This window comes from Anser cygnoides, chromosome 2, assembly GCF_040182565.1.
Source record: "Anser cygnoides isolate HZ-2024a breed goose chromosome 2, Taihu_goose_T2T_genome, whole genome shotgun sequence".
Taxonomy (NCBI): Eukaryota; Metazoa; Chordata; class Aves; order Anseriformes; family Anatidae; genus Anser; species Anser cygnoides.
In genome coordinates this window covers 60,202,566-60,229,632 of record NC_089874.1, presented here as the reverse complement: position 1 = coordinate 60,229,632, position 27,067 = coordinate 60,202,566, and the positions used below count along the sequence as shown (strand labels likewise).

Genomic DNA, 27,067 nt, shown 5'->3' with positions numbered 1-27,067 from the left:
AGACAACAGAATTTAATCATGAGCTGGCGATGTGGCTATGTGTGTGGCTAGGGGTGCTGCTGCTGAAAAGTACCCTGGAGTATCCCAAAGTGGGAGGAAATAAGATGCAGGTGCTGTGACATTACAGCAATTTTGAAGAAGTTGCAGGGAAACAAAGAGTTATGTGCTGTAACTCAGGAGATGAAATGCTCTCCCACCCTTAGAAAGGAAACCTATTTGTCCAGGTCAGATGGGAGGCAAAATGCCAGCAGAACTTAGCTGGTGGTGAGAGTCACCAATAGGAAGGAACCAGACCTATGAACTGAGGAATGCTTTCCCTCAGTTCCCAGGTGCAAGGTGTGCCTGCAAGCCTCCCATTTTCCAGCACAGCAAAGCCTGTGGGATGAAGGATTCCCTGCAGGAGCAGAAGATACAGCCAGGGCATGCACAAGTCCAACAGATGAAAGGGGGATGTATTCAAGGGTGCTGAGGGAGCTGGTAGAAGTCACCGTGAGGGCTGCTGTCTGTCATCTTTGAAAGGCCACGGTGATGAAGGAAGGTTCCTAAACACTGGAAAAAGGCAAGCATTGGGCCCATCTTCAAGACAGGCAATTAAAAAGATTCAAGAAATAAGCCGATAACCTTCCCCTAATTCTCTGGGAAGATTAGGGACCACATCTGCCTGAAAAACACCTAATGGCAGTGTTCTTAACAGTCTAACTTGATACTATATCTGCCTATCTCCTCTTTACCAGTATGAAAGTCTGCATACTGGGAGAAAAATGTCCATTCTTGCTTAGGCATACAGGGTTTCAAAACATGCAAGAGCCTGCAGCATCAGAAGAGCATTTCAGAGACCTGTGGGACCAGGAATTACATTTAGTTGGAACAAAACAACCATTTCTGTTTCTGTTCCATTTGCCTAACATGTGGCATGCATGCAGCCAGACATTTTCTCTCTGCCCCATAGAAATTCATATAAGGGCTGTCTGAGGTTGTCAAACTCAGGTTGGGACTGATGAGGACTACTGCATCTTTTCTGGTGCAATCCCAGCTCTGAAGGCTGTTGGGCCAAACAAGACCGGCAAGAAAGGTGAGAGAGCTAACCTGGCTGTGCACTGTGGCCACTCCATAGCAATCCTGGGATCTGCCATGTGATTGCAACACCACTCTCTGGCCAGCGTCTTGTGTTCAGACATTCTGGGTTCTGGGTTAGCTTTCTACCTGTATGTGTTGCTACTTCTGGAGACACAGAGCTGAGGTTTCACCAGTAGACACAGTTTAGCACTGCCTTCGATGTTGATGCTGTCTGACAAGTTCATGAGAATCCCTTGTTTTTATCAGCACAGTTCACCGGGCAGAGGCACATTTGGAAACAATTAAAAAATAATGGGCCAAACTCACCCCCGTATAACCCCACTGACTTGAGTCACTGAGTTTAGCTTGGGGGATTAGTTTTATTACTTCAGTGATAGTTTTGACCTCAAATGTTTTTTCCTTAGTCTGCTTTGGACTCAAAAAACAGACTTGAAGAGAACTTAATTGTTCCTGTGTTCACCTCTACGTGGTGGTGATTCCACTTATATAAATGTGGTCCACAGCAATCTTGCTAATCACACAAAAATTAAATAGGCAGAACATTAAATGCGGAATATTTTCTGAGCACAAAAGTGACTTTATATAATTGTTAGGAGTAATTGCTTTTGTTATTATTGTTATCATTTATAATATATCCAAAGACTGTAGATGGACTAGGGATTTTTTTATTTATTCCTTATTTGTAATTATTTGTATTTGTAAATTATCGTATTTATTTTATATATATAATGTTAGACTGGGGAATCCCTCCTAGACAATTATAGGGAAACAGTAGGTATCGATATACCTTGACAAATAAACATGTGGTATGCTAGCTACATGCATCGTAGAGTTAAAGCAATGGGGTAGCATGGAAAAAAAAAAAATAAAGGAAAAGGAACTATGGTGAAGTGAGGGAGGTGGACACCTGATGTCCCCACAGAACATCACTGGGATATTGCAAAGGATCCTAAGGGCAAGACAGAAAGATTGCCCTTCCCTTCCAACTGTCTTCTCTCTATGTTGGATATATTTCTGTGATCGTCAGAGTACGAAAATTGTAAAACAGTGAAGAGGATTTTTTTTTTGTGTCTCAGACTGTGAACCAAACTTGGTTACAGGCAGAAAACGCACCATGCACCAAGAACTTGATTTCAGATCTCAGCTCATGGTTGCAGAGCTTGCAGCCGAGGGTGCACAAAGTTTCTTACATTTCAGCTTTCGCTAATTCTAGCAGTGCAAGAAAAATCAAACTTCTCCCTTGAAACCATTTAGATTAAACCCAGTTGAATTCCCTGCATTGCTGATGTGATCACTTGCGGGATAGCACTATCCCTCAGTGCAAACAAAATTAATTAGATTTGGAGTAATGAAAATGACTGGTAAATAGAAGAATGAATCCAGTGGACATTCATCTCTTGTCTGAGCAGGTCAAGGGATTCGTCCAGTACCTTAGGCATCTCTGGGTTTTGTTGTTCATAGAGATGAATAATTAAAGGCTATAGGGCGTGAAGTCTACCACAGGAACTAGCCGCTATGTGTGCTTTATTAAAATTCTTCTTTGATTATTGGTAGTGGTGCATTACCAGTAAGAACAAACTGATCTGCATCATACAGGGTCATTTGCTCCTTCCCACTCCTGCTTACTAATTAATTCTGGCTGCAGTCATGCATTAGGGGAGGTGCTGGAGGCATACAGATGCTGTGATATATTCAAGTCATACATCAAAGGAGGTTACTGAACTATTAGCCTTGAAGAAAAGATCTCTGGCACGATTATTAACATTCATGCTTCCTTGCCCTGGATTCCATCTTTTGTTTGGACGTACACCAAGAGTTTCTTGTGTACACCTAGCTTTTCCTGTGTTGCTGTTTGTGCTGGCAATCTGGCAAACTTCTGTGAGATACAGAGGCGATAAGCACAGTGCTTGCCTTGTGCAATTCTGGGGATAGGAAGCTAAGATTTTAGTGCATTAGTCCTACACGAGCTTTGCCTTATGCTCACAATGCACTCTCTCCAGGGTTCTTTGCCTGTTAGTGTCACCATGAAAGAAATGTTTGCACTGCTAACACTTCAGAACTGTATGCTTCATCTTCGCCATTACTTCCCATGTCATGTATTTCTCATGTTGTTTGTTGGTCTGAGTCTTACTACTATTTGGAAGCCTAGTTCTCATGTATACTCCTTAGCTAGACAATGCTGCAAAGCTAGAATACTTCAGTTTGGGGGAAGGTGGCTGAATGCAATTTTTACTGTGATTTGCTTTCCTTACGGTTTCAGCATTGTTTTACATAACTACCTTAGTCTAAAAAGATTAGGCTCTGGTTCCTTACACACCTAAAATATTAGGCACAAATGAATTCAAGCTTGAGAGAAATGCAGCAGAAGCAGAGAAGAGGATTTGAAAGAGAAACTATCAATAGGCAGTCTGAAGCCCCAGGGAAGTATTAAATAGAGAGCGTGATCAGCAAAGGTTTGAGGATGAGTACTGCAGAAGCAGGACTGGAGGACAGTAAGGCTTCAAAGCCTGAGATCCTGGGGAACAGGGAGATTTGACACATAACATGACTGAACTGAGAAAGGATGATAAAGAGAACCAAGGGAAGATTTAAGAAGGTGTAAATTGCATGTTGTGTCCTGACTTAGCTTCCAGGAGCTAAAGGTTCATTGTTTCTTGAGGGGATAACACAGGTCACGTTGTATATTTGTGCAACGCCTGCTGTCTTACAAAAGAGAAAAAATGTTTTAGCTTGGAGTTCTAACCTGGAAATGGCAAAAGAACTGAAGGTAAACGTAATTCAAGGGAAAGATGTAGTATTCACTGTAAATGCTTGCTTTTACAGAGAAAAGCTATTGAAGCGCCAAGAAATAAAACTTAAATCCAGATGAGCTGTCTCTTTACTTTAGCATCCTGAACATTTTCAAAATATGAATTTAAGAAAGCACTGGCTACTCGGAATTTTGGACTTTTTTATTAGCAAATGCACATTTATTAACATAAATGTCAATGTTTTATAGAAAAACAGATTGGATTTGAAAATTTCTCAATGTGACAAAATTTGTAAAAAAGTTTTAATGTTATAAAGATGCATTTTGACAGTTTTAAAGGAAAACTGCATGTTTCAGTGTAAAATGACTACAAAATGTATTTTAATCTGTAACAACAACAACAACAATTGTTGATTTAAACATTCTGAGTGATCAAATACAATATTTGAGATTTTTCATCTTAGTTTGACGTAAGATTATTTTTTAAAAATTCTCTGATTATTTTTGGAGTGTAAGAACATTATTTCCAACACCAAAGTGGTTGGTATCTATTTCAGCATCAGCTGACTTACTTATCTGTCCCATATGGGCATTTGCTGAATTGAGCCAAATCCAGCTGTTTGAACTGTCTTCTAAACACCAGATACCATACACTCACAAGTGAAAATACATCCCCTTTAAAGTTCTCTCTTAAGTATCATGGGTAATAAAACTTACGAACCAGAAGCATCCTTACTCAGCTACACAGAACACATGAATGAACAAGGAACCACCCTCAAAACATCTCCAAACAATACTCAGAGAGTAAGCCATGCATAAATCTCAATCAGAAGCGCTTGAAGCATAGGGAAGTGCTTCTCTACCATTTATCATCAAAAAATCTTGTGAGCTTTTTGTAACAATCCATGGACTCCTCGACCTTTCCAAAAATTCTACCATCAGCTGTGACAGTTCATATTTGCAACCACACAATTAGGTTATGTTGTGAATGTTTTTTCATTCATTTCTTACCCTGTCTGCTGACTTCCATGTGTGAATATCTGAGACCAGGCACACCAATTTGAAGGAGCTGGGAACTTAAAATTATTTTGTGGCCCATCATCTGATTGCTATTGGTCCATGCAACAAAAACTCAGTAACACAAAAAGTAGAAAATTTGTCTGATGATAGAACTAGTAAAAAAAGTAATATTACAGAATCTGCAATAGCTATCTATTATTAAGGCCTGAAATTCAAGCACTACTTGTCTGATTTTCTTGAGTTTTCACAGCTGATATATTCCCAACTAAACTGAGATAGCAATTTTTTTCCTGTTTGTCTCAATTTACAAAGAGACAATAGTTTGTAGTTGAAACCTAAAATAACAAGGAACCGTACTCTCTCTCTTTTCCCTCTCTCTCTCTCTCTTTTTTTTTTTTTTTTTAACAACAAGAAAAGATCAGGATAAGAGACAGTTTAGCACTTCTGGCAATTCCTACTGACTCTCAATACATAAATAGCTTCAAAAATTTGGGCTTGAACTGTTTTGTGTTCATGGCAGTTTTGGGAAGATTTTGAAGCTTCAAACAGAGATTCCAGTACTCTGAGATACAGCAAGGCTTTTGCCACATCCCGAGTTTACGAAGTTGTCTGGGTCCCCCATGCTCAGTGAGGTGGAAAAGGGAAAGATGAGCTTTTGAAGGTGACTGACATGGGGCCAAGGGCTGGGCTGTGAATTTGGCACAGCACCTTGCCCAAAAATGGTGGATAGTTCATCCTCCTTCGAGCTCAAGGACTTACACAGGCAAAGAATGAGCCCAAGAACCAGGATGCGATCAGACAGATCTAGAAGACAGAGAGAGACGGATATCAACTCCATTTATCCCTCAAAAAAGCAGCAAAGATATGCTATTTCACTAAGAAGAAAATTGATCTTTTAATGTCTCTCTTCAGAGTGTTCTCAACCAGCATGAACCAAGGCAAACTTAACACTTAACTCAAAACTTCTGTACCTCAAGAATAACAAGTAGACAACACCAAAACCAGGCTAACACTAAACCTTCTGAAAGATTTCTCATTTTCAGCTCATAAGTTAGTGCTAGCTAATTATGTGTAAAATTAGGTACAATAGATGAGCACAGCATTGACTATCGTCCAGCAAAATGGCAAGAATTCCCATCTCCTTGACTGTTTAGCATCATCACAAGCATGTGCCAGACATAGTCACCAAAAGGCTCTGGAGCCTACCAGAAAGTTTTGTATCAGATGGTTCAGGCACTTTGAATCCCCTTCTGTAGTGACTTTTTCTGAATGCACTAGGCTCTGGGAAGCAGTGCACTTCTATCGATTGAAAGCTTATTTATATAATATACATATGTGCACAAATATGTGCACACTGTCCCAGAAGGCATAAAGAGGGTTTGCATTTGTGGGAATTTCAAAAGGAATCAGCAGCACAGCAACAGTGGCATGATTTATAGAGCCAGGAGGGGTACAGGTGCTGGTGTGCCTCATGAAAGGCTTCTGAAGCAGAGCCTAGAATCAAATGTTTCTGTATTTGTTACTCTTTGGAGCAAAGAAACAATCGCTAAAGCTAACCATCCAATAAAATAATGAAACAGTCTTCACAGTTTGTTAGGGAAAAGTTACTTGGTACAGGTGGTTTTGCAATGACACTGAGGAAAACCACCGTGTTTAGTGGCTCTCGTATACATCAACCTGTGGAAGCTGCAGTGTTCCTGCTCAGGACTGTAACACAAACCATACTGGTCAGACACATGATTTCAGAGCTCAGGAAAGGCCTGATTTCTCTAGGATATGTGAATATGAATTGGCACTAGCACTTTGGTGACGTTTCCATGGGATCAGCATTCTCCTTCTAACCACTGTCATGCACCATTTGAAACAAGGATCCTCCTTCTCCAGAAGAACAGCTTTCCAAAACATGCCAGCCAGCTCCTTTAGGCTAATTCCTGGGGAATGACTGTTCCTGCTGCCCAGACAAGAGCCGGCACACTCAGCACACAGCCCTGCTCCCAGCTGGCCCCGTCAGCCCGCCTGCACCTCAGCAGTGCCTGCAGTGCAAACCCACGGCCTGGAGATCAGGCATCACCAGCACGAGTGATGGGGACCCACCAGGGCAGTGTGGGGTCACAGCTGCCCACAGGACGAGGGAAAGGCAGATGGGCCACGGCAGCCCACGCTGCTGCCACCCCACAGGAAGACTGCACTGACACAAAACTGAGCAAAACTCGCTGCGTTGAGCAGCAACAGCCTCTGGAGCCAGCTGCCTTGCTCACTGGTCATAAGCTCAGCGGCGGCGGTCACATAGGCACGTCCGCCTCTGTCAGGCAGAGCAGGCTGCCGGGAGAAGGCTGGGGAATCCTCAACTGCCCACTGCAGGGAGCAGACGGGGTTTCGGCTCTGGGAAGATCAGTTCAGCATCACTCACCAACCCTGAACACGCCTGAAGAAGCACGAAGACCCTCTTCCCTCAAGTCGCCGTCCTCACGCTGCAGATTCCCACCCTCGTGCCTGCTTTGAGCTAAGGACTTAATTCATGTGTTTAAAATAATGCCCCCCCCAAGCAATATTTCCCTTTGCCCTATGATTTCCAGCTGCAGATTCCCACCCAGTCCCTGTTTTGAGTTATGCTTTAATAAATATACTTGCAATTGAAATCATCTTTCCTTTTCGTCCTCCTCATGCTACAGTTTCCCACACTGACCCCTCCTTCATGCCACAATTAATACATAATTTATGTCTGAAATAAAAATCATCTCCTCCTCCTGCCTTACCCTTTCCAGCTGCAGTTTCCCATTGCCATCCCTGCTTTGAGCCATGATTAATACATGTGTTTAAAATAAAATAATAAAAAAGTAATCTCTACCCTCTGCTCCCCAGCTGCGGGCTTCCATTCCTATCTTATCCTGTATTTCCAGCCTCCAGCGCTACCTCCCCGTCAATGAGGGAGACTCCTCGTGGCAGGGACTGGCTCCAGGGCAGCCCGTCATGGATCCCTTCCATCTCCTTCCAGGATCAAACCCCACAGCGCGAGAGGTGGAGGTGATCACAGCCCTTCCTTATATCTCTGACACTTTCACGAAAAAAAAAAAAAAGAGGAAGAAGAAATCAATGCCCTGATTTAACAGTCACTGAAACAGGGACCTGCCAGTGATGGACACATCTGAGGTTTTCTCTCCTCACCTTGCCTCAGTTTGACATGATGTCCAACAACTACTTAAGCCTCTACTTCAGGTCTGCCTCAGCAAAGACTTCCAATTGAATAAAATTGAAGTTTGGCCTTGCTGGGTAGTCCATGACACTGGTTTCAAGGCCTGGATGACGCTCCCTGTGGAGCTGACAACGATCTTAGGCAGTAATCAATTCCTAAACCCTCGTCCCCCACTGAACACAAGTAGACAAGCTGCCAAAATGCTTCCAGTATCCATTTATCTACACAGAAATCCTTTCACAGGTGAAACTTTTCAAAAGTACCAGCGGTGTTGCACTGAAAAAGACACATCTTTGACCTTCTCCTTCAGAGAATGAAGCATCAATAGCTTCCAGTGGGATGGGAATGGGGCTGCCACTGATGCTGGCAAGGAGAAGACAGCCTGAAGCCCTTCACCGCTGTTGGCCTCAGAGGAGCAGTTGGCAGAGAGGACTTCCTGAGTGCAGGTTTTTCTCCATTCCCTGTTCAGATGGGATCAGGGTCTGAAGCTGTTTTCCCTGGTATTTTGGCATTTACCTGAATGGACACCTAAAACCCCTCACGTTATATGCATCTTCAGATGTTTTCCCTAACACCCCCCCCCCCCCCAGCAGTCATGACTTGTGCAGAAGGGACGGGACACGGGGCACCCACTCCCAGCCTGCTCTCGTCTCTGTCATTAGCTCTAATTGTTTTTATGCAACTAACTTATTTCTGCCAGATTCAATAGTTTTCGTACGGTACAGCTAGCAGAAGTAACGGCTTGTTAGTTGAAAGCAAACATCCTCCCGAGCAAGGAAGCGGTGTGAGTCAGATGTGGACTGTCAGCTAGCTGACCTGGCCCTCTCTTGCACACGAGGTATAATCATGTGCTCCCTTTACCTCGATATATCTGCTTAGCTCAGAAACTCATCAGGGAAGGGCTTATCTCCTGTTGTATATTTGTGATGTGCCTTGTACATTAAGGCCTTAGTGCCAGCTTGGGACCTAGGGGTGCTGCTGTAACACACAGAATAACAATTGCTCAAAATCACAGAAATTTGCAATTCCCTTTTTTGACAATTAATACAAATATCAGTCTGAAAAAAAGTCTAAATTCTAAATACATGTATTAATTGCCTCCTCTGCCAAGGAATGTACTTTTTTATATAAGTAACCTTGAGATGAAAATGTTAGCATAAGATACTTAGAAGCAGATTCTGCTTCGGGTACGCTTCTCACTACAACTTCTGCGAACAGGTATCAGCTTACATTTTTTTAAAGCTAAATTCAGAAAAATATCCCCTGTCCCACTTACTACAGGAAATGGTGAAGCCCCGTCCAGGCACGGGAGAAAATCAACAGTCCTGCCCTGCAAGCACATGAGACCTGCTCTTCTCCACAAGACCATGGCAGGGAGGAATGGAGAGGAAGGAAGAAGCGGTGGGAGGGGTGGATGGGAACTCAAGAGATGTGCACTCTTGTTAATTCATTAGTGAAGCCCTTGGAGATCTACTCATGGAAAGAACCACAGAAAAGGTCACCATTGTTAATTAAAGCTTTCACGTCTTTCTTATGAAATGCAGTATGCCAATGTTTGCTGTCCCAGAGCTGTAAAAGGTGCTGGGCCATGACCCTCACTGCCACCTGCCGTACTTTTCAACTATGATTTCTCTAGCTTTCATCTAGCTTTCCGTTCTTTACTCTGAAACGTTTTTGTGGCTTGTGTTTTAAATAACGTCACTTGTCTGAAAGCAGCCGGTGGAACAACAAAGGGTTGTCCACAGTGTGCAGAGCTGGTGAGGCATACCCACCTGGGGACGCGTTACACAGCATGGGTCTCCCTGGTGGGTCACACCGTGCCTCGTTGGCCAAGCACAGCTACGGACAGCCTCCTGCTCCAGGTGCTGGGCTCAACACGGGGACACGAGCTCTGCATGTCTGCAAGGTATGTTAATAACGGGAAACGTCAGGGGCACGGGGGGACCATAAAGCTCCAAGGACAGGAAAATCGACTGTGGCTCATACCAAGTGTTGTTACTGCAGTGAGCTCTGTCAACGTTCACCCAAAAACAATGATCATTTACCTTAAATATTTAAATTCTGATGGTGTATGAAAATGAGAGGGGAAGAAAAACCAAAATGAGGTTAGGATTTAATAGCTGTTTTGCACCTTTTGAGGCATTTGTGAACACTTTGTGGATGATGGATAGTTCTGCAAATATGACTTCCCCAAGAAAATCAGTCCATTTTGCAGCTGTAATGAATCGTGATCTATAGTAGTCCAAACGCTGCTTGCCAGCCAGCTACCTTAAGACAAGATGCTAAGGGAATATTTTTCTTGACTAGATAATGGGCTGGTTGAAATTCCTTCAGCTTTACTGAAACAGAAGTTAGCAATTTCAGACATATCAGATGATGCATCAATTTTCTGTAAACAGAAGACTGTGCAACCCACTTTATTGAAAAGCCCTTTATACTGTGCTAGATTTAATCTCTCAATTTGAGAAGCAGCCCCATGAAATAAGATGTTTGCATGCAAAATCTCCCAGATTTCCAATGGAAATATAAAACAAAGAAGAGCATGTTCCCTTGGGGACTGCACCTATCTCGGATTAGATTTTCTCTGATGTTTTTGCATCATATTACCAATGGCTTCAGGGAAGTGAAACAGCAGTTTTCTTTCTTGAGAACAAAGGCTTGCAGAGTTAAAAAAATGTTAATATATTTAAAGCACTTTTGCCCACTGTTCTTTTTATTACTCTGAGAATTCTGGAGAAGAAAAGGTATCTTATTGTATTATTTTATCATCTATGTTAATAAAAAATGCATTTAAGGTTACAGCCTAAGATTTCTGTAAAGGAAAATGATTTCTAAATGAGCACTTTCTGTTTCCCATGGATGACGTTTTAACTTGTCGTAGTGCTCTGATGATACAAAGCCAGCTCAATAGCCCAGTGCAATCACCAAAAAGACTAGTTATTTTTATTTTTTGTTTAAAGTCAATGGATTTTGAAAGAACCCACTGGCCATACATACAATGTTTGTAAGCTTTGTAGAAAGTTTTGAAGACCTGAGAGCAGAATTGTGTTCTCCTGTCCTAGGTCAAAGTTCTGACTTCTTCCCCTCTTTGAATGAGTAGTTTTCCCACTGTTAGCTATAACTGATGTTAAACCAGTTTTAAGAGCTCTCACTGTTACCGATTTGCTCATAGAGCTTGTCCCACTCAATGCAACTGATGAGCACTATAGAAGAGAGCAACATCAGCTACCTTCAGTAATTCTGCTCGTTTGGATCCAAGGGAAGGACTTTGCTTTTGCCTTGCTTAATCAATGCAGCAGACAGCTATTATTAAATTAATTAATAATTTAAAAATCCTTATGTATTGATAAATAACTTAAGAATGTGAGCTTTGTCATCTCTGTTTGGACAATGCAAATTAACAATGCCCTTTGTTAAGTATTAATTCTCTTTATCACCAGTTACAGCAAAGTAGAGATGTTACACACTTCAGGTAGGAAAACCATTAGCACAGAAAACTTGCTTTGGTGTTCAAAGCACTCAGTGTTTTCTTCAGTGTGCTGTAAACCTATGGATTGTTATAATACTTTCAGCTAAATGCTTGAAAAAGGTATTTTTAATTGATTGTTCCTTTAACTCTATAACAGATTAGCAAGTAGTGCTATGATTTAAAAATAGATTAAATAAAACACATGAGACTAGGTAGTCTGGAAACAGGCAACATGTAATGATTTGGAAAAGTGTCAGAAAAAAAAAAAACCATAGAAAGACATTTTCCATACAAAGCTCATCTGATGGTGGAACTTACAGCCTCAGGACTGTATGAAAGCAAAGCAATAAGCATTTTTGGGAGGAAAAGAAAAAAAAAGATTGGTCATTCCTAGTAATGGCATAGTAATGGCAAGAGTTTCTAGATTCCTGATAAAAGATATTTGAAGTCAAACCAAGAGTATTGGAAGCATCCATCTATAATTCACCTGGTCATAAATGAACAGCTAATTCTTAGGTCTGAGTGAACTTCCCCAAGATTTAAATTATTCCGTAGGCAACCTCAGAGGCACTGCCTGCATCTTCACAGCTGTCCCACAGAACACTGAATTAATGCTTATACTAGCTCTACGAAAAAAAAAAAAAAGTGTTTTTGCATTTTAACAGATCAACGTTGACTAAAGAGGCTTCGACATATTCTCTCAAATGATTCTGAAGCAAACAAATCAGATGGGAAACGCAATACTGGCTATGCTTCTGAAAAGACAGTATGAAATATTTTCCTCAAAGTCATATGGAATCTACTTAATTTTCGTTAAAAGGCTGAACAAAGGGCAGAGCTGGAATAAATCTTAAGTCTAAGTCTGAAAGAGATAATTTGGGAATAAAAAGAAGAAGCTGAAGCATAACAGACTTGAAGGTAGTACTTGGATTGGCATGGTGGAAGATAGTTGCTGAGGATACAGCTAAGTGTTTATTTCTCTTTAAGTTACACTTCTCTGTTGTTAAGTTAGAGTCACTAAGATTGTTTTTGAGACACGCCAGTACCATCATTTCCACTTTCAGATTACCAGGAAAGCAGAGAGGAGCAGGAGGGGAAAGGAAACACTTCTTCACTTCTTCACAAAGTTACTTGCTTTCCAAGTTCTGTCAGACGTGCCACCTCATCTGAGGTATAACAGGAAGCATCACCCCTCCACTGTCCAGTTACTTCCCTTCTTCCTTATGAATGGATAAATTGCATTCAGAACAGACTTATTGATTAGCTAAGTGAATTCACTCAACCAGCAGGTTGTATGACAAAAACTAGGAACTGCCCACTCAGCAGGAGTGCATGTTTGTTGGAAAACAAAGACAAACAAACAAACAAACAAAAAAAACACCACAACAAACAAACCAAGCAACAATGCCATGGGTAAAGCAGCAATAGCTGCAATTCTATTGTTCTGTTGTCCAAAAGGTGAGGGGACTTCAATCGCACAGGAACAAGGACTGCAATCCAGTCTACTGCAGAAAGTAAATGACATAACAGTACATAACTGATTAACAATTACTGGAAAAAGACCTCTGGACATGGAGAGAATTGCCAGCACTATGTGCCAGTCAAGAAATCAGATAATCTTCTGGTGAGTTGCTCGACTAGCTGTCCACAACCTATGTAGGCCATTACTTGAGTAGACCACTTGTAAAGTAAATCAAAGAAGAGGAAGCAGAATTAAATTTCATGTCTGACATTTAAAAAGCGACACCACTAGTAATAAATGCACAGGCACTAAAAATATTTATACATACCAATAGAGAATTGTAGCCATCCTATTGCTGTACAGACATTCTTAGGTTTATATCCAGTAAGTTCCTGCAACTAGCCAGTAATAAAGATCTTAGCAGTGTTTTCCCAAATGGTTAACATGAAACTCTACCTGCTTCTTATAAAATCCTTTTGAAGAACATCTAAAGTTCAATTTAAGAGCAGCATAGTTCTGCTCTGCATTAGTTGTCCTTCATTTTTTCAGAAATGCCTTTATGTTTCACTGTCTGTATACAACATTGTATGGATGGCTGCAAAATTTCTGTGTGTGTATCTATCTAATAAATAATGTGATAAACTTGTATGTATTTATTATAACAAACTTTGTATATAATGAAACACCGCTACCTGAATCTAGTATGATATCCAAAAAACTATCCAGAAAGAACTGGAGTCTTCATTTCAGCATTGCAAACATTAGACTCCCAGGAGTTCACCTCAGCTGACCTGGGACCTCAGCTGTGAGCTACTGGTCCTTGCTCCCTTCACAGTCTACGGAGAGAAATTTATACTTGAAATGCATCCCTTCATCTCTTCCTACGATCAACACCTTACACAGACCTGATGAATCCCTCCTTGGGAGAGCCCATCACTCTCTGAGCTGGCTGGCAAGTCCAGATAAGGATGCCCTTCAAGTGCTCTTGAAGCTCAGTGTCCCAAATTAGGACATGCCTTTAATTGTTGTTTTTGTTGTTGTTGTTGTATTTAATCTTGTCCTCCTTTTTTCATCCGTAAAATAGAGACAGCAGTACCACTGCATCCCATGTTTTGAAGATCAGTCCCAGCCTTTGTGAAATGTTCAGCCAGTTCTTGCTCTCTTAACAGCTCACAAGTGAGACTACACCAAAATTAACAATTCCATACTCACTGCAGGGCCTGATGATACATATTGGATACCAGGGGCCTCGTGCCACTTGGGGGAATAAAAATAAATAATGGATGCTTCTCTGAATCGCAAGATGTCACAGAGGAGTGACATTAGCAGAAGACTAGAATAACAGACAGGTAAATTGACCCCTTAAATTCCAGTGTTAAACTTACTGCACTGCACATAATACAATGTATTTGTGCATATACACACTTACATGTGATTTCTGTCTTCTTCTATAGTACGTCATGTCTTTTACAATGAAGACTAAATAGGGAGAGCATGAGAGGAATTTTATCTATGACAGTCTCTGGCTGAACACCCACGTACAAGTAAATGCAGAAAAAGAAATGTATTTAGGTATCCTCAGCTCCTTCAGATTTAAAAAAAAAAAGCCAACTGATCAAAACCAGTAACAAAATATCACCAATATTCTTCCCTTTAAATATGGGGTGGAGAGAGGTCATTGGTATTGGTCATATTTTTAGGTTTTGTTATTTCAGCAGCAGTATGGGGATGTACTGCTGTGTTGGGAATGTTCACCTAAAGCATCCAACACACTCTTATGCTGTAGGACAAAATAAATACACTTTTGGAAGCAGCATAGCTCTCCCCTTTAGAACTAGAGAAAGCACAGAAAGCTAGAGCAAAAATCAGGACTGATGCTATCAAAATTTTCATACGTGCTGGTATGCACTCGCCTTCACTTCTCCCTGAGTCATCTTCTCTTAAGTTCAGGCTTCGGATAAAGCTGATTTGCATGCTTAACTCTGAGCATCCTTATCTTAGACCCACTGGAACGAAGAGAAGGTTTTGTGGTAACTGAATTTCATCTCTGCTGCAAGGAGGGTGAATCTCATTTCAAACTCAACATGACCCTTTGAGGTATACTACAGTGCATACATACCATCAGGCCTCACTAGGTTATCTGCAGCTGCTCTGTGCTGCTTTTCCCTTTGAATCATATACTATAAGATAAAAATAAATGAAACATGTTAAAAAGCACGCAGCTAAGTTGAAGGGACACAAATGTATGAGATCATGTAGGATTTTTGAAAGGATGACTGAAAGAGAACTCTTTTCAAGCATCTGGTTGCTATGATAAAAAGCAAGTAAGTTCTCCCTGTCCATTTGCTATGGATGTGACCTCATCGCAGGTACTTTAAGCAATCAACTCTGAAATGTAATTATGTTAGAAAACATGAACACTCAAATCTGGAGGTTCTGGAAGCACAGCCCGGACTTCCTGGGAAGTATGGTTGGAAAATGCAGGGGCAATATCACTTTCTTTATCTGGTGAAGTGGAGGCGACTTCAGATAAAGCCATGCTGGAAAGGCAGCATGGGACTGCAGCCCTGCTTCCTACCTGTCAGGATGAGTCCTCGGGACAGCCTTCAGGCCACGTCTCTCTCGTCCTTTCTTTCCACACAGTTTGCATTTCTAATTCACTCACAACTTTTCCAAAGCCATCTGCAAACAAGAATCATGGTGATATTAATAAGATATTACCCTGCAAAAACAGAGGCTTTCAGAGGTGGACCTCTGTTTTTGGCCAGCCAAGTCCCGTTGCTTTCATTAGGACTTCAGGTTACAAGAACAACATATTTTTTTTAAAGTTGAGCAAAAAACCAAGGTTCTTCAAGTTGTACCTCAAAACATTAGAAGGTGCTAACACGAGTACTTCCACTAGGGTGGATGACTAAGCTGGAAACTGTGCTTGGCTAGCTGGCCACAGCTGCTTATACACAAGTGGTAGGAGACAATGCACCACTGGCCTTCCTTCAGCAGCTGTTCATCATCTCCTCCAAGGTCCCAGCAGAAAACTGCTAATGAAAATAACATACCCAACCTCCGTTTAGGACTACATTATTCTAGGATGTTAGAAAAGCCTTGGAGATAATGAAGCCCAGAAGAAATACTTAGGATATTAAGAACACAATATGAACAACTCCGCATGCAGAGTATGCTTGCCAACGTGACTAGGCCCTTACCATCAAATTTTCAAATGCTGATGGATTAAATTGCCCATATAAAAGAAATTTGCAAATTTTAAGCACTGCAGAATGCACAGGATCAAGCGCAGCATTTGTTTAAAAACCACACAGAAGTAGCATGCCGTGTTTTTTCTCTCACAGTTTGTCTTCTAACACTCAAGCTTGCAAGAAATGTAAAACACAAAGCTGAATGTTGCGCTGTGCAAGAAAGGGTCTCACAGACTTCCTTCAGTAGTCTGCCAGGTATTTCCCATCTGAAAATAATGATAATTTTCCATACCTAAGGGTATGCGTACCTTATATAAATGTCAAATAACCACTCAACCTTGCCATAATTGGGCTTTGTCTACATTAGAGAAACTCCATATGTTGAGTTGTAGTCACCTCTGGTAGTGTGGCTATGTCAGGAAAGAGATATCAAGGACTGGATCCTTAATTTAGCCAAATATAAAATTTAAGCATAGTTTCACTTTAAAGAAATGCGGTTTTCAGCTGCATAAACTGAGATCATCTACGATGAGCAGATTTTGTTACATCTGGAGAAAGATTAATTCTCTGACACTGAACCCTGAATTTCTGTTTTGTTGAACTTATAACTGTTTAAAGATTCTTTCTAGTATAAACTTGAGATTGGCATATGAGTACTGTGGATTACCGTGTAAAGTCCCAGCTGGAGCGAGTCTCTGAATATATTGTGTAACTGACTCACACAGGAAGAAAAGGAGAACCTGGTAAAATACTTCATTCATTTATAAAATATGAGCTAAATTCTCATCTCTACCAGTGAGCAGCACCAAATTCAATACAGTCACCCAGGTATAACTGAAAGGAGAATTTGGCCACTTGTAGAAACAGTAAACCTAGAAATAATCTATTTGATTTATTATTTCTTAGCAAGATACAAAGTAAAGAATCCCTGTGTGTTTTTATGATTACAGATCTTCTTGCCCTTGACTTTTAAGAACAAAAAAAAATACAGGAAACAAGAAGACAAGCAGAGTCTGTCTATAAAAAAGTGAATAGAGGGTAGTTGTTTTCCCTTATAATAACTTCTGGGTTTGCATTGTAGTCTTTTAACTGTATCCACTTCATTAAACTGAAAAAAGATTGGAGGAAAACTATCAACAAAGGATCAAAGCAGCCAAAATTAAAAAGGCATTTCTGTCCTCTGTTCTATGTAGGGACATATGATCCACCAGGTATAAAACAACATAATTCCATTGAGATGAAACAACCTGGACAAGTTTCTTTTAAATGGGAAATACTGTGAAGCACGATATGGGCCATAGCAATAAAGCTCACTATGGTGGTGATTTTCAGATCCCTACTCTACAGCCAGTTTGTGATCAATGAAGTAGTTTAAACAGCATGTGACTCTGCTGAGTTTTTCTTGGTTAGTATATAAACCTTACGCAAACCATAGTATTTATGAAGAACTGAGACTAAATACCAAGAACTACTGAGGGTGCAAGCCAGCAAGAAAAGATTTAAGTTACTCGTTTTCTGTTTCTCACATGCGTTTTTGATCGAGGGCATAGGCTCCTTCAAAGGGTGCAACTGCCAAAGAGTGCCCCTCATGTGAATCAGTTGTTATGTCTAGCAGCATTCAGCTGCTTGTGGCTGGGCTCCAGGTCCCAGAGATAATTTTTAAGTTATGAAGTAGCTCAGTTGCAGATTCTCCCCAAATGAAGATAAGCTTCCTTAATGTTGCTCGTGTGACAATCTCATTCAATCAAAATGGGTTGTGGAGTATGTACATACATACATGCACACACACACACTATGTATGTAGACACAATGCTACATATGCGTGTGCAAATAAAAACACACACACATACACAGCTCTGTAGGTACTTATGCCAGGTCTGAATTTGTGCAGGGTTTCCAACCATGAAAAAGACATTCATGGTACATCTAAAAACCTCATTATTTTCCATAGTGATAGTGGTACAGAATTTCCAAGTATGAGATAATGCCACAGTTACTGCAGACTACTTGACACGGGGAAATTTTGGGGTTTCCCTGGTACCGAACAGAAATTCATCAAGATACGTAAAGAAAGGCAGCAGCCCAGTCATATATTATTCTGTTGTCCATTCAGTTCTTGGTTAGCTGTTTTAAATCTGATACTAATTTAGCGATTCTTTCAGATATTTTACTTCTCAGTTCAACAGCCAAAATTAACATCCTTGTGAGCCAATACTCCAGCCACCCCCATGCCTACAGCAAGCATCACCTCATCCAGATGTTACTTGCCAAGAGCAGGCATAATACGTGTAGAATAGGGGTACATGTTGTATTTACCTTAATTTAATAATTAGTCTTCTAGATGACAGTGACCACATCTCAAACATTAATAGCCTCCATTGTGTGATCACCAGTATCAATCACAGCTGTTCCATAATGAATCTCATAAAAATATTCAATCAGTGATGGAGAGGGCCTTTGAGATGCACAGAATGAGTTTCAGATGTTTGCAGAGCACTCTGAGGTAGGCTGCAGCTCACACAAGGGAAACTCTACCAGGTGTTTGCAGTTTCATGCCTGCTGCATAAGTAATGTAACCCATAAAAAGGATTTTTTTTTTCCTCCCTCAGAGTAACTCAGCCAGAGGAAGCAGAACAAATAAGAAGATAAAGAAGCACTTTTGGAAACGGAAGTCTTGACCAACAAGGGTGAAATTCACCTTAGTATTATAGCATCTGATAAGGAAAGGCTAAAAGATGTTTTGGTTGGGGAAGACTTTAAGTGTTTTAGAGGTACAAGATGTACAAAGAATGCTTTCACAAAGAGTCTGAAGGTTGAAAAATATAATATGTATGACTTTGTGTCTGAAATATTCAGTTTTTCACAAAGTTTTGTGAACTATTTACTATCTCCCATCTTGCACACAGCATCTTAAATGTAAATAAACACATCTAAACTTCCATCCCGCTGGCCCTGGTGTCTCAAGCTATGTTTCATGTTATTGTTTCCCCCTTAAATGCTTCCTTCTGTTGAAATACAGTGTACAAAACCCTGACTACTTGATCTATACTACACAGTGGGACAACTGTCTCAGGTTTAAAGACAACATTTAGGGTATATGTTAGACTTCTATATTGTTACACAGAGGGTAAGTGGCTTTTAAGGCACAATAGGGCAGGGATCTAGAAAGTTTCATCAATAATCCCTTCTAGGAACTAGAACTTTGTCCTCTGAAAGGAAGCTATGTTGTAGTCCTGTGCTCTGATTTCACACTGCAGAGATTGCTTTCAGGCCATACATGATCACACTTTATACAAGTCTTCTTTCCCTCAAATGCTACTTTTTCTCCATGGCTCTGACAAGGAATTTTACCTCTGCCTCAGTATATTTGTATCACTGTAGGCACAGGATTCATTTAATCTGTGCTTCTAGACACGACAACCAGTGTAACTCACAAACCAGCTAACTCGCTCACTCCTCTATCTGCAAAATGCCGCCATTACACAGGAGGCCTTGCTCAGGTGGAAGCTGCCTGTGAGTCCTCCCACTACTCACAAGGGGGGAAGGGAGGAACTGACAACACAGAAGGCCAAACCCCAAAAAGAAAATCCCATCAGAGAAGACTGTCTTGTAGAAGTTTCCATTGGCAAACCAAGATACCTAAAAAGCAGCTTTCTGGGGTAAGGGAAAGCATCTATTTCCAGAGACAGGTGAGGACAGAAAACTGGAACAGATGAGGGAATAAGAAAGCCAACCAACAATTTTTTGAGCCTCAAAAGTTCAGCTGGGCATCGGAGACCTCTGTTGCATCCAAACATGCACATCCCGAGCTAACTACAGAGGCCCTGTCAGAGTGGCCATGCAGAGCACCCCTGGGACGTCGGTCAGACCTGCTCCTTTGATGTCCTGCCGAGCTCCAGCATAGCCTTGAGCAGTCTGAGGCCTAAGGACAGCCTTAATTTGTGGCAGCTGGACACAGTCATCGAGGCACCATATGGCAGCTGGGAGAAGCCAAATTGGGCCGCTGCCTTCCCCTGCCCTGGGATACCCTTGGCAGTGCCGGGAGAGAAGCTCTGCCCCATGGAGACGCCTCCCCGGCCCTGTGTAGCTCCAGCACTGGGTCCTGCAAGGCATCTCACATGGCCTGAAAAGGGTTTGGTGTTAATCTGCCTCCAAATGTGTGCCTGGGCACATCCTCCATTTTCCAGAGTGACTACAGCCTCAGCATGCTCCGGAGAAAACTCCCCTCGAGCCTGGCCCTGCTCAGTTCCCCCCCGTGGTTGACCCAGCCCACAGAGTTAAATATCCTTATATATTACACCAGGAGCGAGACCTCTGCACCAAGCCCATCATTTCTGCACTGCTGTGGTTGCAGCCACTGGGGCGCCCTCCCATATTGTGCCCTGGGTGACAGCAGCTCCCAAGGTCATGTCTTGGGTGAAGCACTGCAGATTTGAGAGCTAAATGCTGCGAAGGCATCTGGTTTCAATAAAACAGGAAACTGGGCCAAGTTCGGTCTACACAAGTTTTTCTCCAGGTACAGCTTTGACATCTTATCTCAGCAGCATCTTAGCTTTCATACCCTTGCATTAAAAGTCAAATAAGTAAGTGTATGCACCTTCAGCTTATGTGGCAATCATCTTAAAATACATTAACATATTATCTTCACAGATGAGCCAGTAAGAATACTAAAATTATGAATGACAGGCAAGAATAAATCACAATATGTCATTCTCAACATCCTTTTGGCTCTTTTGTTTGTATTGCAAGATCCAGAGGAGTTTTTTTTTTTTTGACAATAAAAATCTATACATAACTTAAGACAACAGCAGCAAAACAAAAAGGGAAAATGTCTATCCAAATCTCAGTTGTGAAAACAGGTTTTTCTATATAGTTCAGTCTTAAAACCAAGTCAGTCTACCTCTCCAAAGGGACAGACATAAAAACAACTTTATTTGTGGCTTCAGACACGTTTAGCAATACTCTGGACTGGCTTTAACCATTAGGTAATGCAAGATTCAAAAACCGTTACCTCTTTCATATATCCAATTTGTAAACCTTCAACTGAATAGTGAATTCACGTATTTCGTGGAAGCAGAACGCAAGAAATAGAAGTTTAAAACATTCTTATACTCAATGACTTGATCAGAATGTATATTCTTTTTAGGATTAAAGTCTATACAAAAGTGGTTAGGAGGTAGCTGTTCAGCCTGACAACAAAACTCAGCTTCTATTTTCATTCATTTCTTGCCTTCCTCCTCAAACATCATTTGGATGACAAGCATGATGTGCCAAATTAACTTATTTTAATTGTTCGGCTCACTCCTTTTTATTGTTTACTAGACTTCAAAGTATCACATTTTTTAACTTTAAATGAGAACAGGCTTTTCTCAATGAAAACAAAACAAAACAAAACAAAACAAACACACGCCCTATTAGATATCAGAGAGTCAGTGTGAGTTGCAAACAAGGGGAGAAATCCTTCAGCTCATCACTTGTACTTTTGGTCTCAGTAATTCCGGTAGCTCTCCCTCAGAAGATTGTGCAGGCCCCCAGGATGTTTCCCTTGCAGTGTTTGCCTAGTTATTGCTCTACAAAGCAATGATCAGGGCTCCTCACAGGCAGGGAAAGTTCTCCGGTGAGCTTCAAGATCTTCTGCTGCAGACATTTGCTATCACAGAGCCTAACCCTCATTTTTGTGAGATGTGTGACAATGTGAAATAGAGAATGTATTTGGTGCCAAAGATGTTATGTCACTGAAAAGCAACTGAATCCTTTCCTTCACCAGTCGTCAGTCAGTCTGTACCTTGTGGTCTGAAGCTGCAAGGGCAGGTACTAAGTCTTGTAGCTGCAGTGACACGAAACTTCAGGTATTACTCAGCACTGAGAGCTAGGCAAACAAAAGCTGAGAGTAACATGTGCACCAGACCCAGCTCCAAAAACCACCACAGTAATTAACCTTTGCTTCACTCCACTGTTCTGGCTAGAGCCATAAACCCATCAGAGCCAAGCATGGGGTCTGCCCCTCCCCAAGTGGACAAGGAGAGGCTGTGACCATCCAGCACTAGGAAAGAGGTGGTGGGATCAGGGAAAATGGTTCTGGTAGAAAAACAATGCAGGGCAAGGATGGGCTTGCCTCAGTAGGACAATGAAAGACTTACTGTGTATTACTGTAATGAGATTTTGTTGACAGATTAGTTTGGTGCTGTTGAACCGCAGGCACTCTCTGTCTCCCTGTGTCTCCAGTGCTTTTTGTTGTATTCCACCTCAAGGTTTCCCTTTTGGGAGGTGGGGAGAGGATGGGGCAGAGATGCAGGAGGAGGGCAGTCTGCCATATCTACCCTTCATTAGCAGGAATGTCATCAGAGGACAAGTTGGGGTGCAGGAATTTGGGAATCTAGCATGGCTGAGCTGCAGTGATCAGTTGTGCACAGGGTACACCAGGACTGTAGCAGAAAACTCACCTGGGTCCTCCACAGAACCAGCACTAGGGCAGATGAAGCAATGGGCAGCGCCTTTGTGGGAACTCTGCTGGATTAGACCAGCCAACACACTGTCCACCAGGAAAAACATGCTCCATGCAAACGTTCAGATGCTGCTGTGATTTGTATTGGTGCAAACTAGAGCCATGTAATGGAAAACAAATGGCAGGGTTCTGTATTTATAATGGTGTACCTTAGGTCAGGATGAGACCCAGCCTTTTTTCTACCTGAAAAGGTAGAAAGAGGAAAACATGCACACAGCAGCATGTGACGACAGGATGGAGTGTTTCTAAACAAAACAAGATAGCAAGAGGATATACTGCACCTGGATAATTTATCAGCAACTTTAGAACTAATAAAGTGGAAATGGTTAAATTAAATTATATTTTAGTGCTCTTTCTGGTCTGCTTGAGTATCATGAATATTATCATCAGAGATTGATAATTTGGATATCTTGGCAGAACAGAAGTACACAGTCCCCAAAAAGTGTTAGATTGTATCAGCGTGGAAATCCCACTAAAAGGAAATTTCAAAGATCTCCAGACAGATCCTTAACTGCTTCTGTGGCAGTTACGGTGCTCCCTTCTTCAAGATTATGTTTTGTTATTTCATTTTATTAAAAAATATCTCTGGTAATAATTAACAAAAGCTCGTATCTGAAGAAATTATCTCATTTGCCTGTTAGGTAGGAGGAGATCAAAACTTTGCACAGTGACAGTCTCAGGGGACACAGGGTGGCAGCTCCACTGCTCCACAGCTTCTCATCAAGCTAATTCACAGTGTCACAGGCAGCAGGATCCCGCAGGTACTAAATACAGCCTTGACTGGGCGCTTGGTGACCGAGCCTGTCCTCAACAGATTTTCCTGAACAACATTACTGAGGAGGGGAGTGTACGAACAGTGTTCAAAGTGACTGCTGTTTAATTAAACCAAACAATTAATACAACAGCCCACTCACCAATCAGAATGACTAAAAGCAAAGATGCTACAAGGCTCCTTGTGTGTCTTACACCAGGTAATTTACTATTCTTCCAGAGGTAGATTTCTTATTCCTGTTGTAAAAGGTGGCAGATAGGAGAAGATTTTCAGAATTTCATTCTTAAGCATTAATAATTATACAGCGAGCGAGAGCGAATGTAGCGGGGTGGGGTGGGGGGAAGCCAAGTCCTCAAAATAGACATTTTTTCCAAGCCACAAATGTCATTTCAGATTTCCTTATCCATAAACTTTTAATAAGCATTCTGAACTGAATCGCCAGCGCTGCTGTTGCAAATTTCTGCCAGATTTCTTGTGCAAATTTTACTCAACTTTTAGTCTACCAAAATCATACTCGCTTCAGTTGGAGTTTTATTGGCACAGGAAGTGAATGAAAAACCTGAGCAAGAACTTTGGAATGTGGCTGAGATATTATATGTCTTTGCATGTGTGTTTATTCATTTTTAAACATTATTATTTATACCCTCTGGAAGCAAGAGAAAAAGAGGGGATGTACTATAGGTTAGTTTAACAAAACAACAATGATTTGCATTGCTACTGACAACTATCTTCACTCTCCAGCGTTGAGAAGTGCCAGATGGCGAATTTGGAACGGTTAGCAGCAGAAAATGCGACCATCCCAGGTTCAGGGAGTCTCTGAAAGGAGGATTTGGAAACTGGAACTCCACATAAGGATACAATCCAGAAGCAGATCTAACTTTAATTGAAGAGGTGGCTGTGGGTAGCATGCAGTGCATTAAAAGTGCTTTAAGGTCTCTGTTCTATTATTTGTCTCCATTCAGCTTCTGAAAAGAGGGAGGAAAAATCTCTCCTGAATATATATATATATATACAGGGAATTTTGAAGGAGACGCTGACTTAACACAGAAGTCAGCTTAATAAATACGAGTACATATCACTGCATGCAGGACCCTGGAGCAGAGTTCAAATTCAATGTTTTTGGGAAAGACTCAGCGAGTATACTGGCTACATATGCTGCCGAAGCAAGCATTTTCCAATGACAGGTGCTACCTGGTGGGATTTCACACCTGCACATTTTAACAGAAGAGTGAAAGGGTATCACACGAGCAGCTCAGCTGGGACAACCACAGCAGGAAGACAATGTATGAGCCTGGCTCGAGATCAGATCCTTGCTTCTTTTTTCTTAACAGATTTGACATGGAAAAAAGACAAAAGCAATGGTGTGTCATACTGATGTCCCATAACTTTGGAAACCTAGCTAGTTATCTGGGAGCCCTCTGTTTCCCCTAACAAGAAATGTGAAAGACTGACATAGGAACTTTGTGAGTCACCCCATCTTAAGATGCTTGTCTAAAACACACTGGGTATTTACCACCTTTTAGGGAGCACAGTTTTCTTGACTACACTCTGTGCCTGAACAGCCAGCCTTAGGTGAGATTTGAGTGCCTAAACAACAGCATCACATCATCTTAGGCACCCTAGGGTGTCCCTCCTGGCCTCTTACTGCCTCTCTAGAAGGGCACAGGTCTACTGAGATCCTCTGTGACTGGCTCTGTCTTTTAGAAGAAGACTTACATTACGTTTGCCAGTCCTATCCAAATGTCCTGAACAATTTGGTGACATCTAATACACTGCCAGGTACCTGAATAGCTCCCCTAGCTGGGAAGCAATTACCAGGTAAAACCAAATCCATTTTGTGTCATTAAAACATCTTTGCATTGGAGGAAAGACAGCGGGACATAACACGTCACAGCAAAGGCCCATTGAACACGCGACATTCTCTCCAACTGTGGTAGTTAAATGGATGCTTAGGGAAGAGAAAGAATGAGACAAGCATATATGAAACTTCCCATTAGTAATCTCCTACTCTCCAACTGTTTGGAGCTCAGAAGTTCTTGATTAAGATGAGGCGCCTGTGTATTAATAATCCTCACTGGGTTTCTCTTCCAAGAATATGTTCAGTCTGCCCTTGAACTCACACTGACTTTTACCAAAAACAGAAGCAAAAAAAGACAAACATCCTGCCTTTGCCAACCACCTAGCTGTACAGAAATGCATCCAAAAATAGAGGAAGTCCTCAAAGACCATGCTATCATTACTGGAATACTGAAAAATAAACAGAGTGAGAGAGAAGGAATAATTTCAGAAAATTTTCTGCTAAAAAATATTTTGGGACGGATTACAGGTAAAGTTCATAAGCATCCCCTCATTCCCAGACAATCCCATGAAGGCAGATCCAGAAGACCTAAGACTATGCTAATACCTAGTCAGGAAAATACTGGCCTTTTGTCAAATTCTGAAGTACTATAAGCAGTTATATGAAGATTTTTTTAATCTACGTTACGCAATAAAAAGAGGTTTTTTCAGTATGAATGGAAAATCTTGTTCCTTAAATAACCTGTATGCTTCCTCACTAATCTGTTAGTAAAAAAAACCCACACCTTAAATGTCATTTTGCATCATTGGTCTCTACAGTTGCACATTCTGCTTCTCTTCTTTTCTCCTGTTGATCCTAAAAATAAAATGCATTCTTCCAAACCTCGTGCATGACTATAAATTTTACAAGCACATTTCTATCTTTGTTGTTTCATATGCTCATTCATTAATTAAATTTAGATATTAACGTATTTTGAACAAATATATTTAATAGAATATAAATGCCTGTTTATAAGAACAGAAATGTAAATACCAGGATAGGTGAAGATGTTGGTATGTTGTAAAATCCTATGCAGAAAGTACATTTGAATGAAGGGTGGGAGAACAAGTTAGTAGTGTAAAGCTAAACATAGCACAGGAAAGGCAATTATTTCAAAACCACATGTAATAAACTAAGGAAATTCATGATGATTCTGGCAACAAGCTACAGAAAAGTGCAAAGGTAGAGAAATTAAGCAACCTCTGCCTGACACTGATATCAGGGGACAATGTTTTTTTCTTTTTTCTTTTTTTTTCTTTTTTTTTTTTTTTGATATCACCAAAGGACAGAATTCACACCGTCAGGAATATGAATATTGCAAAAGAAGATGGTAAATGAATTACTTGGCCAGAAAATGCAACATAGGAGTCCTACTAAGGAACTGATCTTTAACTTTCGCTTTGAGATATAGTTGAAGATGTACAAGGCCTATAGTAAATTACAGCACCTCTCCTGAGGCTGCTGTTGCAAGTAATATTAAAAACTTTATTTCAAGTATTATTGGGCCAGACTTTGAGGTCATGAACAGTTGTGCAAAGCCAAAATAGCTTCTCTGGCACCTCTGGACTTACTCTCTGAGCTCCAGGGGCGCAGTGAGGATGAGGCATGTGCCCAGGGTCTTCCACAGGACCAGGTTTCGGCTCTCTGGTGCCAAGGACATCAGAGGACACTGAACAGAGTAGCAGTAGGAACCGGAGAGACTTTGGTGGATGTTTTCGTAAGTTTACTGAGTTCAGGAGAGATCTCTGAGGAAAAGGAGTATGACTAATGCATAATGCCATAACTTTAA

General features: G+C 41.2%; 1 long non-coding RNA gene across 1 annotated transcript in view; it reads right to left on the bottom strand.

The window, feature by feature from the left end:
* Window positions 1-4,180: 4,180 nt before the first annotated feature.
* The window catches only part of LOC106042890 (uncharacterized), a 142,951-nt gene continuing 120,064 nt past the window's right edge, over window positions 4,181-27,067 (bottom strand). Inside the window, exons 4-5 of the long non-coding RNA XR_010829326.1 lie at window positions 15,549-15,652; window positions 4,181-5,650 (exon numbers count right to left, since the gene is read on the bottom strand). This is a non-coding gene — a long non-coding RNA (uncharacterized lncRNA). The remainder of the gene's footprint in view (window positions 5,651-15,548; window positions 15,653-27,067) is intronic.